Here is a 16282-nt window from a genome sequence, read left to right as displayed (position 1 = left end):
TAGTACATTGTCAATCAGTTAAATGTTTAAGTATGATACTGAAAGAACAATGAAAACTAAAACTCCTAAAATCATTACACGCCATACTTATTCTGTATCTGTCCAGCTATTTACCCCCTCTATTGATACATAAGCCACCTAAACTTCTTCACCAGAGTGCCAAGAGTTTACCTGAGACTAAAGTGAAGAGATGTGTATTAAGCATGTTCCATGCCATTGGTACCATCACCCCACAGTACTTCAGTGTGCACATATTCATTAAGCTTCCATCCTTTTCACATGTCTTCTTCATTTGAGAAATAACTTAGGGACAATGAGATAGATGTTTGTAAGTGTTTGTTGTGGTTTGAATATGTATGACGTCCATAGACTCATGTGTTTGAATACTTGGCCTATAGGGAGTAACACTACTACTCCTTGAGGGAGTAGATGTTGCCTTGTTGGAAGAAGTGTGTGACAGTGTGTGGGGGAGGTTTGCACTCTAATATATGTTCAAGTGTTCCAGTGTGGGACAATTTAGTTCCTGTTGCCTATAGATCAAGATGTAGAATTCTCAACTACCTCTCCAGCATCATGTCTCCCTGCATGCTTCCTTGCTTCCTTCCATGATGATAATGGACTACTAAACCTCTGAAACTTGAAGCAAGTCCCAATTAAATGTTTTTCTTTTAAGGGCTGCTGTGGGCATAGTGTATCTTTACAACAACAGAAACCCTCACTAAGACAGAAGTTGGCACCAGGAACTGGGGTATTGTGATGGGATGGACCATGAATTTAATTTATTTGGAGAAATATGGACCTTGGGACTACGGATTAGAAAAGCAGTTGAATGCTTTAAATCAACATTAATGGACCATCCTAGTAGGAACATGGATGACCGTGGTACTCAGGGTGGTTTGAATTGTGAGAGCATGGCTCCAGAGGTTTCAGAGGAGAAGAATTTTAATATGTGGACTAGAGATCATTCTTAAGATATTCTGGTGAAGAATGTGTCTGTTCTTAACCAGAGTCCAAAGAGTTTACCTGAGGCTAAAGTAAAGAGATTTGTATTAACTCTGTTGGGAGAGGAAATCTCAAAACAACCTATTATTGACTCTGTTATGTGGCTTTTAGTGGTCACTTTTATACAGATATATAATTAAAAAAGAAGGAGCAAGCAGAATAATGAAAAATATGAAATGTATAGTTTGAACAAAAAATGGGGCACCAAGAAGTACAATGAGGTTAAATTCTGTGTTCAAAGAGATAAACATATTAAGAAATATAACTAAGGGAGTGATGATCTCAGGGCAAAATCTCATCCAGCTAATTTTCTAATTTGTGAAGGGATTAAAAATGTCTCAAAGCCTGGTGTGATGGGGCACAACTTTAGTCTCAGCATTCCTGAGGCAGAGGCTGGCAGGTCTCTAAGTTCAAGGCCAGCATGGTCTACAGAGTGAGTTGCAGGACAGCCAACTTTAGGCAGTGAAGAAAACCACTGAAAACAGAAAGATAAAGAAGATGCAGTTGAGTGAGGGGCCATGTTCTAGCCCCAGCAAGCAGCAGAACTTGGCAGTTTGGGCCACAAGGTTCGAGCCTCAGCGTCAAAGATAGAAGAAAGGAGTTATGGAATCTCCCTCTGGAAGTAAGGAAAGCTGTTAAGGACAGGTGTGTGGCCGGGGTGCCCCCAAATGAAGGCCTAGAGAGGCCATTGCATGAGGTTGTGAAGTTGAAGCCTGGATTGTCATGGGGACCCCAAAAATGTTAGGGATTCCAGAGTTGTGGGAAACCTGCTAAGGGAAGCTGCTAACGGAGTGGAACCACTCCAAAGTGTATTGCAGTCACGAAGGCTGAAAGGAGTTGGTTGCAGAGTTTGGAGTTTGCACAGCCAGTTTTCTGCCATGTTTTGGTCCAGTCTTTCCCCACTATCTTCTCTTTCCTCAATTTTGGAATGACAATGTATATCTTATGCCATTGTATATTGGAGGTATGTTATCTATTTTTTTAACAGTTAGATTTCATGAATTTCAGAGGAGATTTTTGGACTTTTAAACAAGTTTGGGACCACAATCAATAAAAGTTAATAAAAATAAAGCATATCCATTTTTTATGTTTACTTTTGCTGCAAATTGCTGGACTTCATATATCTTGGATATCAACATTGGATATATGCTGTTTTTCAGATATTTTTCAGGTATATATTCAGATAGTTTCCAGATATATTTCACAGACATTTTCTTACAATCTGTGACCCGTCCATATATGTTCTTAATGACATATTGAATAATCAGAAATTTTGAATTTTGACTGAGTCCAATTTATTATTGATATTATGTTATCAATGTCCCCTCTTCAAATTCTTCAACACTTCCTAGGTCAGAAGGATAGTCTTCTATTAGTTTAGCTTTAACTTTACTGAAATCTAGGATCCATTTCAGTTATTTTCTACATAAAGTATGAGGTTATGGATATTATTGTTATTATTACAATTAGTAATATGAATATTTATTTATTCCAACTATGTGTTGGAAAGGCCACTCTTTCTCCATTGACTCTTTTTGTAATTTTGTCAAAAGATCAGTTGGCCACACGTGCCCGGGTCTTTAACTGACCTTATTTATCTCACAGTGTAGGCTTTGATATCACCACCATTTCTTGAGAATTCCAGGTTTATATAGTAAATCTTAAAAAGTAAAATCATATGATTCATGGATTTTTTTATCAGCCTAGTGTGTTTCTCCTCGAATTTAAAGTTAGAATAGTTAGTGATGTCAGTCCCTTTTGATTTTGTAAATGCTTTACACCTGTAGTTAATCTGTAAAGAATTAGCATTTAAATACCAACTCTTACAAGTTGCGAATTCAGCATTTTGTTATCACTTAGACTACTTTGAGATTTTAGCATATAGATATTCCATTTGCTTTACTAGATTTAAATACATATTTTATCTGTGAGGGGTTCTTTTAAATGGCCACGCTTTTAATTTTAATGGTTGATAATTCATCAGCAACATATGGAAATATGATTAATTTTGTATTGTTCTTATATTCTTTGACCTCATTTAATAAGATCAACTCTAGGATGATAGACTGTAGTGTTTTAGGCAGTCATATAATCTACAAACCAGATAGGTTTGTGTTCTTTCTTTATATTCTATTTTCTGCCTTTATTTGCTTTTCTGCAGTAACCAGACTTCCAGATCCATAGTGAACAGAAATGGCAAGTGGTCATCCCTAAACATTTATTGCTCATATGACCAGTGGTAATTCAACAACAGCCAGTCTGCCATCATTAAACATAATGTTAGATGTAGGAGTGTTTAGATTTTCTTTATTAGTTTGAGAGAATTGTTGTCTCAGTTTGCAGAGGACTTTGTTTTAATTGATTAAATATTTTCTGTATCTAATGATATAATCATCAGCTATTTTTTTTCTTGGCAAATTATGTGTTTGTTTTTTTTTAAGGTGGGTTAATTTTTCCTTTATCAGTTTTCTTTTTTTGGATTTTTCGAGACAGGGTTTCTCCGTAGCTTTTGGTTCCTGTCCTGAAACTAGCTCTTGTAGACCAGGCTGGTCTCGAACTCACAGAGATCCTCCTGCCTCTGCCTTTTGAGTGCTGCGATTAAAGGCGTGTGCCACCACTGGCCTTTCTTGGCAAATTAAAATATACATTGTACTGATTGACATTTCAACACTGAATCAGCTTCTCATTTCTAGAAAAAAACCTAAAAATTAGTTTTGAACATAATTTTATTTTGTTGCTAAATTTTATTCTCTAAGTTTGTCTAGGTTTTTGTGATAGTCTTTATGGGAGATATTGAATTATAGTTTTCTTTATTGTACTGTGTCTGCCTTGGGTGTGAATGATGGCTTCTTAAAATTGGTTGGAAAGTATTTCCTATTTTCTAAGAATATTGATGTAGGATTGGAGTTATATGTTGTTGAAATGTTGATGTGAAAATGTGAAAAATTTATCATATACCTTAATAAAACCAACTAGTCTGGTGACTTTTTTGGTTAGGATTATAGCTATTGAATAATTGTGTAGGTCTAGGGGTTCAATAGCAGATCACTGCCTTATCTATATTGAATTTCCAGCATTTCAAATGAAATAAATAAAAACAACCTATATTATTCTTTTAAATTTGAATTGTTTGTAATTTTTGAGAAATTGCACATAATTCAAATTTATGCATGTAATTGAATGCATCTCAACATTTCCTTATCCTTTTAACATATGTGGAAAAGGGAGCCTTGCCTATTCCATTCTTGGCAGTAAAAATCTGTGTACATTCTCTCCTCCCTACATGGCCGTCTCTTTCCTTGCTGGTTTTGGAAGAAGGCAGTACATTTTACTGAAGTTTTGTGGGTTTGAGCTTTCAAGCTGACTGGTTAAGTTTTTCTATTTCTGTTTCAAATATGATCTTATTCTTTCCTTTTCTTTGTTTCTTGGTTCTTGAAAGAAAACTTTAGAGACTTCTATGTAGTTTGCAGACCGATTGATCCTTATTTCTAAACAGATACTGAAATAATAAAAAAATTAATTGAAATCATGTCTGGATGAAAGAGCAGAAGATAACTGCTATGTGACCTGTTAGAGAAGATGCCTACAAAACCTCTGCTCGAATCGCTTACCTCGATTTTCTCCTTCCACCTTGTAGGGATAGCTCTTAGTTGTCAGGCTTGGGGCAAGTGCTTTAACCTGCAGGGCTATCTCCTGAGCCAGCTCAAACTGTGTTTTGGAACTCATCCTCTTTACAATGTGAATGCTCAAGGCTATAAATTTTCTTCTGAGCACTGGTTTAGCAGCACTTCTAAGATTTGTATAAATTCAATTTCATATATTGATTTCAATGCAAGTTCTAATTTCTCTTGCGACACCTTCTATTACCTGTGGGTTATTTAAAGATACAATGTTCAAATTGTAAAAGAGAGGGCAATTCTCTGTTGTCTCCTTTTGTAACAATACTATTTTTAATTCTGTTAAGTTCAAAAAAGATATACTTTCTAAGCTTTCAAAAGTTTATAGTTCTCTAGCTTAATATCTGCTTTGTTGGATGTCACTCATTTGCTTTTCAAAAACATACAAGCTGCTGTTTTTGTGTGAAACTTTGTCTACTTGATTTAGTAGGTAGATGCCTTCTAGGATCCTGGATCATTTTGTTTTCTAATTCTGGATTGGCAACTCAAGTATTAAGTTACCGTTACGAATTTACTATCTCTATTTTCAGCTTTGTTGGTTATTATACACATATTGAAGCTACTGGATTTTCCTAAGTATTTTATTGTGCATGTGATCACTTGAGATCATTCTATTTTACAGGTGATTTTGCATGCAAAGTTGATTTACCTTTGATCTAAATTCCACTGGTCTAACATTAACAAAACCACTGATATTTTCTTTTTGATTAATATTTATAACTAATTATTTTTAGTGCTTTTCATCTATACTGTCATATGCAATGTAACCTTCATGACTGGTTAACTAGAAAATGGCAGGTGAAGTGGGATTTTTAAAGGAAATAATGTGTGGCGAGCAGGGTATACTGATAGATTTTCAATAAATAAATAAATATTTATTGGTGATATCCAAGTGGCAGTCATAAATTTAAAAAACTATGAAAGTCCTTGAAATGGTGTGGGATAATTGTAGGCATAAGTATTGAATGAAATTATGGGTCACTTCTTATAAAAGCATCAGCCCCAACTAATGACTACATGATAATCAAGAAATAAGGGAATATTTTCATGCCTGAAGGGCATAAATTTATAAAACATATACAGTTCAGAAATGTCCTACCTATAATATAGCAAATAAACCATCGAAATACAACTTATGAAAGTTTATCATATTAATTAGAAAAACATTAAGAACCTAGGAGCAAAATTTTCTAGTAGGCAAAAAGTTGAGACACAATTCATACAAAAAGAAACATAGCCAATGATTTCTAAAACATAATGTTTCTAAGCTGGCACACATGATAATCTTGACTCCTCTCCTTTGAAGAAATGTTTTTGAGTATCATAAAAATATAGAGCAAAGAATGTTCATGTCTGCATTCACACTTCTATAACAACCCTAGGAAAATAATCAGAGATCCACAATAACTGTAATATAATTATTATAAATATGTAACATTAAGAAATGGAAAAGAAACTCAAATTCCCAGTTTAACTAATCCATAATGCCTTGTGTTTAAGTCATTTCATACCGAAAAACATGCATTTGTTTAGTTTCAGATACTGTTACTTACATATTTCTCCCAAGTTGTGCATATTATCAAATAACAGTTATAGGGTATGTTACCTAATTATTATACTGTAAAGGTGAACTGGACAAACAGCAATGCACATGTGTTACTGTAGTCTATATAAACAGCAGATATCCACTTTGTGTATAGATTTGTGTATTGATTTGTTATCACCAAAACAGAAATAGCTTTCTTTAGAAGGCCAATCATTAGAAGACTACTGACTTATGCTAACTGTACAAACATAAGGGTTTCATTGTATCTTTGTATGTAGACATGATATATTTGAGCATATTTATCCCTTCTGTTACTCTTATTCTCTCCCCTTCCTGTAGTCACTCCCTTCCTACACCTCTAGTGTTTCCTTTTAATGTTTATGTCATTTTCCCCATAGATTTCACAAATGAAAAAATATGTGGTAATTGTCTTTCTAAGTGTTGCTCATTTCACTGAACTTTAACTTTATATTTTGTCATCGTAATTCAGTCTTCTTTGTTGCTGAATAAAAATCACTGTGTGTTTTTACCATTTTTTTCTTAATCCATCCTTTTATTGGTAGACACACTGGCTGATTCTTTAATTTGATAATATGTACACATAGTGCCCCAGTAAATGTGTGTGCAGGTAGATATCATTGTACTATATTGACTTTGATATTGTGGTTACATACATAGGAGTAGCAGGCCTGCCAGAGGACCTACAGGTCACACTGACCAGGGAAGCAGGTAGATGCCCTTCACTCTCTCCTCAAACTCAATCCCCCAACCTCATTCCAAGTCCTGTAGCAAAGCACCTGCTGAAGAAGCCTCACCTTCCTGCCTGCCCCCATCTCTCATTCCTACTTGTTTGTTTTTATCTTATCTTACTTTATCATTACTCCCTAGATGTCTGTTTTCTAAGGAGAGACAGAAAGGGTGCAAACCCAGATAGGAGGGGAGTAACAAGGTACTCAGCACAATTAGTCATAGTCGGTATAATACTTAGAAGCACAAGTTGAGACCACAATGAGAAACCTGTGCAGTGTGACTAAAATGGTTTTATATAAACATTAGTAAGGATGTCTGGGAATGTTCAGTAAAGCCACTGTTGCACCACTATGAGGTAAGTCCATTTAAACTCTTCATAAGTGTGTGTGTTTATATTTGAGGAAATTTCTGCAGCAGTACTTTTTCATAGGGTTGTTGCAAGGAAAGAGGCTTGTCAGCTCCCGGACCACCTGGATAGCTTACACCCAAAATAATCACACTGAAACTGTATTAATTAAAACACTGCTTGGCCCATTAGCTCAAGCTTCTTATTGGCTAACTCTTATTTTAATTTAACCTATCTCTGTTAATCTATATATCACCATGTGGCAGTGGCTTACTGGGTAAAATTCCTAGCATCTGTCTCCAGCAGATCCATGGCATCTCTCAGTCTCTGCTTTCCTTCTCCCAGAATTCAGTTCCATCTTCCCTGACTACCTAGGTTTTGCCCTATCAGCAGGCCAGGACAGTTTCTTTATTCATTAACCAATGAAAGCAACACATAGCCAAAAGGACCTCCTACACCATAAGGTCTTAAATGTTAGCTGTCCCTTCTCATTTTCCGTCCCTAACACATTTAACCCTTTCTATTCTGTTTCTCCTTTATATCACTGTGTTTTTTCTCTCCTTGAGCCCCACCGCCACCAGCCTATGTCTCCTTACTAATTGCCTGACCTCTATGGCATTTAAATTAAACACATGTAGCCAAAGACTCGGAGCTAGCATTCACAAATAAAAGGGATTTTATGATATTTGTTATTTCTAACTCTGGGTTACCTCACTCAGAATGTTCCCAGCTTCATGCATTTACCTGTGAACATCATGATATTGTGTATCTTAACAGATTAATAATATTCCATGGGGGTATAGGAAGGTAGAACACCACCCCCTTATCTTCTCAGTCTCTCAGGATTACACTTCTGCAGTCCCTGGATACAGTTGTGTCTTTAATTTTATTCAGTATTATTATCATTCAAAAGATTTAATCTAGTCTGGTAGAGGTTCTCCATCATTGGGAATTTTGCTTTAAGTTTGATGATGAGATAAATTAATATCTGTAGGCTAAGGTTACTTAAAAAATTTTATAGGTGTGTGTGTGTGTGTGTGTGTGTGTGTGTGTGTGTGTGCAAAGTACATTTTGGAGATCAAGGGCAACTTGCCAGTGTTAGTTGTCTCCTTCTACCATTTGTGCTACAGAAATCAGTCAGTCCTGGAAGGTTTATTGTCATGCTATGGAGATCAGTCAAGTTTACTGGCTGAACCATTTCAAAGGCCCCCAATGCTATCTAACAGAGTTTCTTCAGTGGTAGAGATGTTTTAGGGAGATATGGGTCTCATGGTTTCTTAGCAATTAAAGCATGATTAGTGCAATTGATTTGAAAGTATCATTTAATTTAAAAATGACACATTGTGAATGACTACCAGCTAGTTGGGAAAGCTTTGACAGAGATAAAGGCACATATCCTGAGATCTGATCTTACCTGATCAATCCATTTTGATATTGATACTAAAATTGGTATTCTGGCTTTGCTTTATTTTAATTTGTTTGGCTCTCAGGTATCTGTTGCTGTGACACCTTGCGTCACTGTTTCTGTGATGGTGTGTGTGCCTGTCTCTTGGCTTGTGTTTTCTCTTCTGCCTTCCTTCAGACATGGCACAGCTCAACTCTCAGTTTTCCTTTCCAGATTTAGCCTGTTGGAACCTCGTCAAGAGCCGTGCTCTGTTATTTAGTCTACTTGGTCTGATAAATAGGAATGGAGCTCCAGCCATTCTTGCAATTCACAAAAGTTCCGTGTATTGTACTTCGTTAGGATTGTCTGTCTGCTCTGACATTTGACTCTGAGTAAGTGGAGATTTGCAGTTAGGAGAGGATCATAATGAAGATAAGTATTGGCCAGATACATCTGAGTTTAGAAGACAATGCAGAAAATCAAATAAAAGTCTATGTTTTCCTTGGGTTTGTCTGTTTGTCATAAGAATATTTTTATTATGCCTTTTTCAATCTTAGCAATTTTTTGAAAATTCATAATTCACCATTCAAGTTAATATGCATGTCTTACATTGGATCGAATTGACTACTCCAATAAGAGGGGTGCTGTGCACCGCGGCCACCATCTGTGCTCTAAGAGCTAGAACCCAGTTCGCGAGCTTCGGGAAAGGGGCTGGAGGTTGAGAATACACACTCAGAGACATACTGACACACAGAACTTCAAACACTGGTACCAGAAGCCGCTCTTTAATAGCACCATGAAGGCTTAAATACACTGCAGTCAATGGCCAACAGGTGAAAATCCCATCCTCTGATCCTCTAAGCTAGGCACAGGTTCTAGTAACTTCAATTAGAAGGCTCTAGACAGGGAAGAGCAGCTGAAGGCCAGGACTTAATTGGTCCCAACAGAGTGGTGTGTTTTGCAGTGCCATTTTACATCTACCTGATAAAAAGAAACAAAAATTAAAGTCTAGACTCCCATATCATTCCCCCAAGAACACGAACTTAAATACTTGTATGCAAACACGGAAATGCTTTTACGAGAGCTAAAAAAAATACACACACACACACACACACACAGTACCTGGTCATAGCACAATAATATAAAAAATGCATGTGAGGCTAGGAAGGACAGTTTTCCGTCTCCTGTGTCATTCTTCCTTTAGGTTGTAAGGTAGGAAAGGAGATCATACTGCTCAAGAGGAGAGAGTAACTGTGAGACTCTCTTGAATCTCAAAACCAGGAAGGCCTAATTCTACTTTAATACCAATTAATCCCTAATACCAATTTCAACTTAATAGCACAGACTTGGTCTCCAGCACCACTCCTGTGGCAGGTGGTAATCCCATAGATTCCAGACCTTCAAGAAGGACAAAAATTCCAGTTCACGCTAACAGCACCATGGTGGCCACAGCAGCTCTGGGCTGTGGACAATTTCCAGCACTGTACAGACAGCGGTCATAATTGTTACACACACAGACTGTTGAAAGGCTTTTCCAAACAGAGCCAGACTCCGGAGACCAGAATCAGAAACCTGCAGTTTCAAACACACAGACATGGACAGGCAACAATAAGAGCCAAGAACAATCTAGTAAAAATAATATACCAAAGAAACAAACAGATTGGCAGTATCAAGCATCAGGAGATGAAATGAGTGAACTGCTTGCCACAGAACTAAAAATGGTGTATAATTAAGCTTAACGAGTTTTAAGTGAAAGACAATTCAGAAACAAACACCTAGAGAAACTGTTCCTGCCCAAGTACTTGATCAAAGGTCTCCAACAAAATTCAGCAAAATAAAATTGTCTTATGCCAAACAGAATCAAACTGTTAAAAATGAAGCTCATTTTGTCCATAAAATCAGAGAGCAGAAGGCAGCAGAGAACATATGAGTTTCATACAGAAAGCTGCACTTTTCTCAGGAGAAGCAGTGCAGGATCAGCGAATAGAGGGACATCCGGAGTTGGGGGGATGAAAACTGCCAACCAAAAAACTTTAGCGAGCAAAACTGATGTTCAGAATGAAGACAGAGACTTTTCCAGATAGACAAGAGTTCTGGACTTTATTACCATCAGACAGGTCCTGCAGGAAAAACAAAGGGATTTCTAAAAGTTGAAAAATAAGAACACTAAAAAGCAAGACAAGAACATCTTCAAATAAAAGGAGCATGGTGGCCCAACAATGTTGGGAACCATCTCCTGTCTCAGGATCACAGTGCATGCTCTTCTGAGCCATGATGCAGAGCTCTAGTCCACAGCCATCAGATGGGCACACACTCTGCATCTGGGCTTCCCCATCTACCCTAACTCTTGTACTGTAATAAAACAATGTTTTCCTTCTGGGTACCTTTAAAAAAATTTTTTTCTGTTTTGAGGGATCCCTACACTAAATTCATTGTTTCTAGCACTGTGTAGAAGCATCAGATACAAAAACATTTACTTATTTGTCTTTCCGTTTGTTGTCTTGCTTTAAAAGTCTTATAAAAATATTGACTAAACCATCATGGAGCTTTCCTCTTATGTGTTCCTGTAGTTTTATGTCAAATGTTTAAGTTCAAGAATAGGGGGCACATCTATAAAGGTAGTCCTTGAGAAATATGGGAGAAGGTAGAGAAGCTTGTCCCAGGGGAGATGATCCTGACAGCATTTCTGGGGCTCAGGTTGGCCCTTGAGAAAGATTGCTTCAAAAGCAGGCAATTGCAGTACAGTTTGTCTATGCAGCTATGCTCTAAGTCACTCCCTGGCAGACTTAATAATAGCCATTTCTTCCCTTTTACATTGTTTGTGTCTCCTGGCCAAATGGCTCAGTGTTAGTATTTCAAACTAAAACAAGTTCTTTACAGTGAAAGATAGCACACGTGTGTCTTCTCTCATCCTCTATCGCTTTTAGTTTTATGCTTTGCCTAGAAACATGCAAGTTCTTCAAAATGACTTAGTGTTGACTAATCTCATACTTAGTGGGTAGAAATACATTTAAAAAATCATGAAAACAAATGAATAAGTTTTGTAAATTTGTAGTGTAGAAAATCAATATACAAAAAATCAACATTGTTCAATATCAATAGCCAATTATTTGAAATGGAAACTGAGAAAGTAATATTATTTTCAATAGCTACATATATAAAAATAAAATGCTTGAGAGAGAGTTTTAACCAAAGAGGTAAATGGTCTCTCTGGTGAAAACGACAAAACATTGAAAAGAGAAACTGAAAATCACCCACTGAATAATAGACTAATCCCAGGTTGTTTGATTTTGGAAACACAATACTGTTTAAAAATTTTTCAAAGTAACACTAAGTGCTCTACAAATACCATGCAATTTCTTTAGAAATACTAGTGGCATTTTTTTCATAGTTTAGAAAATGCAACTTGTATGGAAATAGAAATAAAAATCATACACACACATCACACACACACATACATCACACACTCACCCTCCCACACACACATCACACACTCACCCCCCCCCACACACACATGCGAACAAACTCGTATCCATTGCATGGTTATAAAAATTAAACTGATCTAAAGATTAAATTTAAGATCTGAACCTATGAAAATTTTAGACAAAGTTTCAAAGACAATACTTTTGGGATATTGGGATGAGACAGGTTGGGGTTGGAGACAATATCCTCAGAGCATGGAGGGACAGACCAATGTCCTACTCATGACTTCTGAACAGGATCTAAGACAATGAATGGCAAAAGATAGCACACAGAGCAGAAAAAATTGATCTGTGAGGACCCATGTGTGAAGAGGCTGTCACCCTGATAATGGGAGAAACAGAATAGAGAGCAAAAACAAATGAAAAAGCAGCCGCAGAGTAAATGGATATTTCTCCAAAGAAAAGACACAAATGAACAACAAGTGTGTTTAAAATGCTCGGTGTCACTAATCACTAGCGCTTCACTGTAGTAAGACTGGATGTTACCAAAAAGAGGAGGAAGATAGTGAGTGCAGGCAAAGAAATGGGGGAAGGGGCCATTGACCCACTGTCATGAGGAGTAGAAATCATGACAGCCACTATAGAAAATAGTGAAGATTCTTCAATACATAATGGGAGCCTAGGCAGTTTGGATGATCACCTTACTAGACCTGGATGGAGGTGGGTGGTCCTTGGACTTCCCACAGGGCAGGGAACCCTGATTGCTCTTTGGGCTGAAGAGGGAGGGGGACCTGATCGGGGGAGGGGGAGGGAAATGGGAGGCGGTGGTGGGGAGGAGGCAGAAATCTTTAATAAATAAATAAATTAAATTAAAAAAAAAGAATGGAACTACTATAAGTTCCATTAATTTCACTTTTTGGTACGTATCTAAAGGAGTCACGATTTCCAATAGACATCTGCTGAGCTGTGGAAACAGCTTGGGTGTTTATCATCTGACAAATGGGTAGAGAAAGTGTGGTACCCTATGAAACATCATCATGTTATTTGAGAGAACATGAATAGAATTGGTAACTATTATTGGTAAACATATTGGTAAACAGAACAAGCCAGGTACAGAAAGACAAGTACCACACTTTTTTATGTGTGCATTCTTTCTTTTCCTCTTAGTTTTTCAAGACAGGATCTCTCTGTGTAGCTGTGGCTGTCCTGGGACTTGCTCTGTAGACCAGGCTGGCATCCTACTCACAGAGATCCATCTGCCTCTGCTTCCTGAGTGCTGGGATTAAAGGTGTGCACCTGTGTATTCTTAAAGCATTACTTTTATGAAGGTTCAAAACAGGGTGATTGTTACCAGAGGTTAAGGAAAGAAGGGAGGGGAGAGGAATGGAGAAAGCTTTACTAATAGAAACTTAGTTATAGATGGGAAAAAAAAGAAAAATTTTATCTGCTTGTACCCAGTAAAGCGACTATACATAGTGATGGTATATTACATGTTACTATATGTTTCAAAACTTAGATGAATAGTTTTAACTGTTCCACTAGAAAGAATTGACATATGTTTGGAGGGATAGATGTCTTCAGCCTGATTTAAATAGTATGCAGTGTTAGGTACATTGAAACATCACCTGGCCCATGATAAATATGGAGTGTTGATAAATATGTGATAACAGTTTTTTAAAGACAAACCAGGGAAGCAGGTAGGCTAAATGTAGATCTTCACACCTCCTTTATCTACTCCAAATCCAGTCTTCCAGTTTGAGCCTCAGCTTTGTAGTAGACTTCCTGTTGCAACCTCAACTCTCTCCCTACCCCAATCTACAGTGGATCACACCACACTGATCTTTCCTCCACCCTTTCCTTGCCCAAATCATGATTTTACCCCACCCCCAACCTAAAGTAGGAGATGCCTATCATGGTACAAGAAACATGCAGAACACCAATATACATCAAGCTGGTGCATACACTACCAAAAGAGAACTATAGACTTGACCTAGGGACAAACCCTTCCATCTATGATGATATCCTGCCTTCAAGATATTCTAGGGCAATGATAGTGAAAATCTATGGGAGTGACCAATCAATATCTGATTCGAATTTAGTCCCACTCCCCAGGATAGAAACCATACCTAATGTTGCATAGATGACCAAGAACCTGGGAGAAGATAGCCCAGAGGCCTAGAAGTAAAACAAAATGCTATAGTTCTACTAAAAGAATGCAGCGTTAAAATGACTTCTGATGATGGCTGCTGTACTCATACACCAGTGTCTTGCTCAGCCATCATTAGAAGCTTTCTCCTGGAGCAGACGGGAACAAATAGAGAGACCCACAGCTGGACAGTATGCCGAGATTAATGAACCTTGGAACACTCTGTTCTAAAAGGAATGTCTTCTTTAAATTCCCCCTGCCTCAGGAATCAGGGACTGCCCCAGAAGAGGAAGCAGAAAAAGTATAAGAGCCAGAAGAACTAAGAACACCAAGGAAACAAGGCTTTCTAAATACAGTACAGTGATGAACATGTGCACTCACAGAGGCTGAGGAGGCAGGCATAGGACCTGCACAGGTCTGTACCAAATGAAAGGGGAACTGGCCTTAAGCCTCCATCCCTAACCCAGAAGCTATCTCCAACTGATAATCACTTGCAAATAAAAAATGAGTTTCCTCCAAGGGAATGTCACTGGGGAAGCAAGCTACTCTTAAGGGTAGGCTGCCTGCCCATCAGCAGACGGCTAACAGGAAACCAACACAATGGCATCTTTGGAGGTTCATTGTCTCATAATATCATGTTAGGACATCCTTTAAAATTTTCTTTTTTAATGTTTTAGTATTTTATTTTATTTTATTTTATTTGTAGACTCTCACTCTCCCCCTTCCTCCTCTGCTCTCCTCATTCCCTCCTCTAACAGGTCCTTTGCATATGTATCATCACCCTTCTAGTTTCCTGTTTTTTATGGAATTTCTGAGTATGCAAACCAGTGAGTTTCTGTGTCTATATAAGTTTTTGCGCCTTTTCTTGGGATCTTTTTGTTCACGTTGTTTATTTTGTCTTATCCCAGTGTGTTGGATTTTGTTTGAACATATTTTAAATTTATCATTGACCCCTAGAAGCCTGTTTGTTTTCTAACAGGAGACAGAAAGTGAGAGGGAGGTGAAGAGGCAATGGTTGGAGTAGAGGTGGGAGAAACCCATATATTATAAAACAAAACAATCTGTTTTCAATAAAAGGAAAAATAATAACAATATATTAAAATAAAAATATTTCATAGTACAATCAAAGGAACCAAAAGATAGAAATATGAGCCCATCTCCCTCTCTGCCTGAAATTGCTCTCAGTGTTCATCTCACATTGGCTTTCTGCTCATGACTCCCACACTGAGGTCCTCAGCTGCCCTGGTTTCTACAGCTATGATTTGTCAGCCAGGTTTGTGCTATAAAACACTTAATACAATAAAAGCACCTTGTTCATGAAGCTTGGCATGTCTAGAGTTCACGTTGATTGTCCTAGTTTCAATCTCTCCACTGCTGGCTTGGGCAAGACTCTGTGGCTAGAGAGTGATGTTTGTGGCAAATACGTTTGAACTGAGAACGAGGCAGGAACAGGGAGAACCAAGGATGCTAAGAGAAAGTTCACTTAATGCTTGGACAGAGAAGGGAGTGGAGAAGGGAAAGATGGGAGGGAAGATTTATGATTTGGGTTTTCGGCTTCAAAATGATAGTCTTCTATGGTCCTCTTTATTGGAACCTGGTCAGAATGGCTTATGGCGAGTTTCACCTGGGGGACTGTGTAGGGCAGATCTGCCTGTGGCTGTCTATCTACTGGTTGTGTGGGAAGACAGGACACGTCCCCCTCCACCCATGGAAGTCATCATCCCAAAACAATTAGGCCTATGTTAAATCAAGATAGCTCAGAGAGCCAGGGAGCCTGTCCCTTCATACTTTTGGCTTCAGTTCGAGTTCCCTTCCTGACCTCCATCAATGATGGATCTTAATCTGGGAGTGTAAACCAAAACCTATTCCTCCCTAAACCTCTATCTTGATTTCCCCACTATTTTTATTACACCAAGCAGAAACAAACTAGAATAGGGGACCCTGGCTAGCAGACGTTTCTCTTTCAGGGAAAGTAAGAATCTTGGGAATGCCTTGATGGAGTTTCAGCA

The sequence above is a fragment of the Microtus pennsylvanicus genome, chromosome 14, assembly GCF_037038515.1.
Source record: "Microtus pennsylvanicus isolate mMicPen1 chromosome 14, mMicPen1.hap1, whole genome shotgun sequence".
Lineage (NCBI taxonomy): Eukaryota > Metazoa > Chordata > Mammalia > Rodentia > Cricetidae > Microtus > Microtus pennsylvanicus.
The sequence above is the reverse complement of the archived record's forward strand: the minus strand, read 5'-3'. Positions refer to the sequence as shown.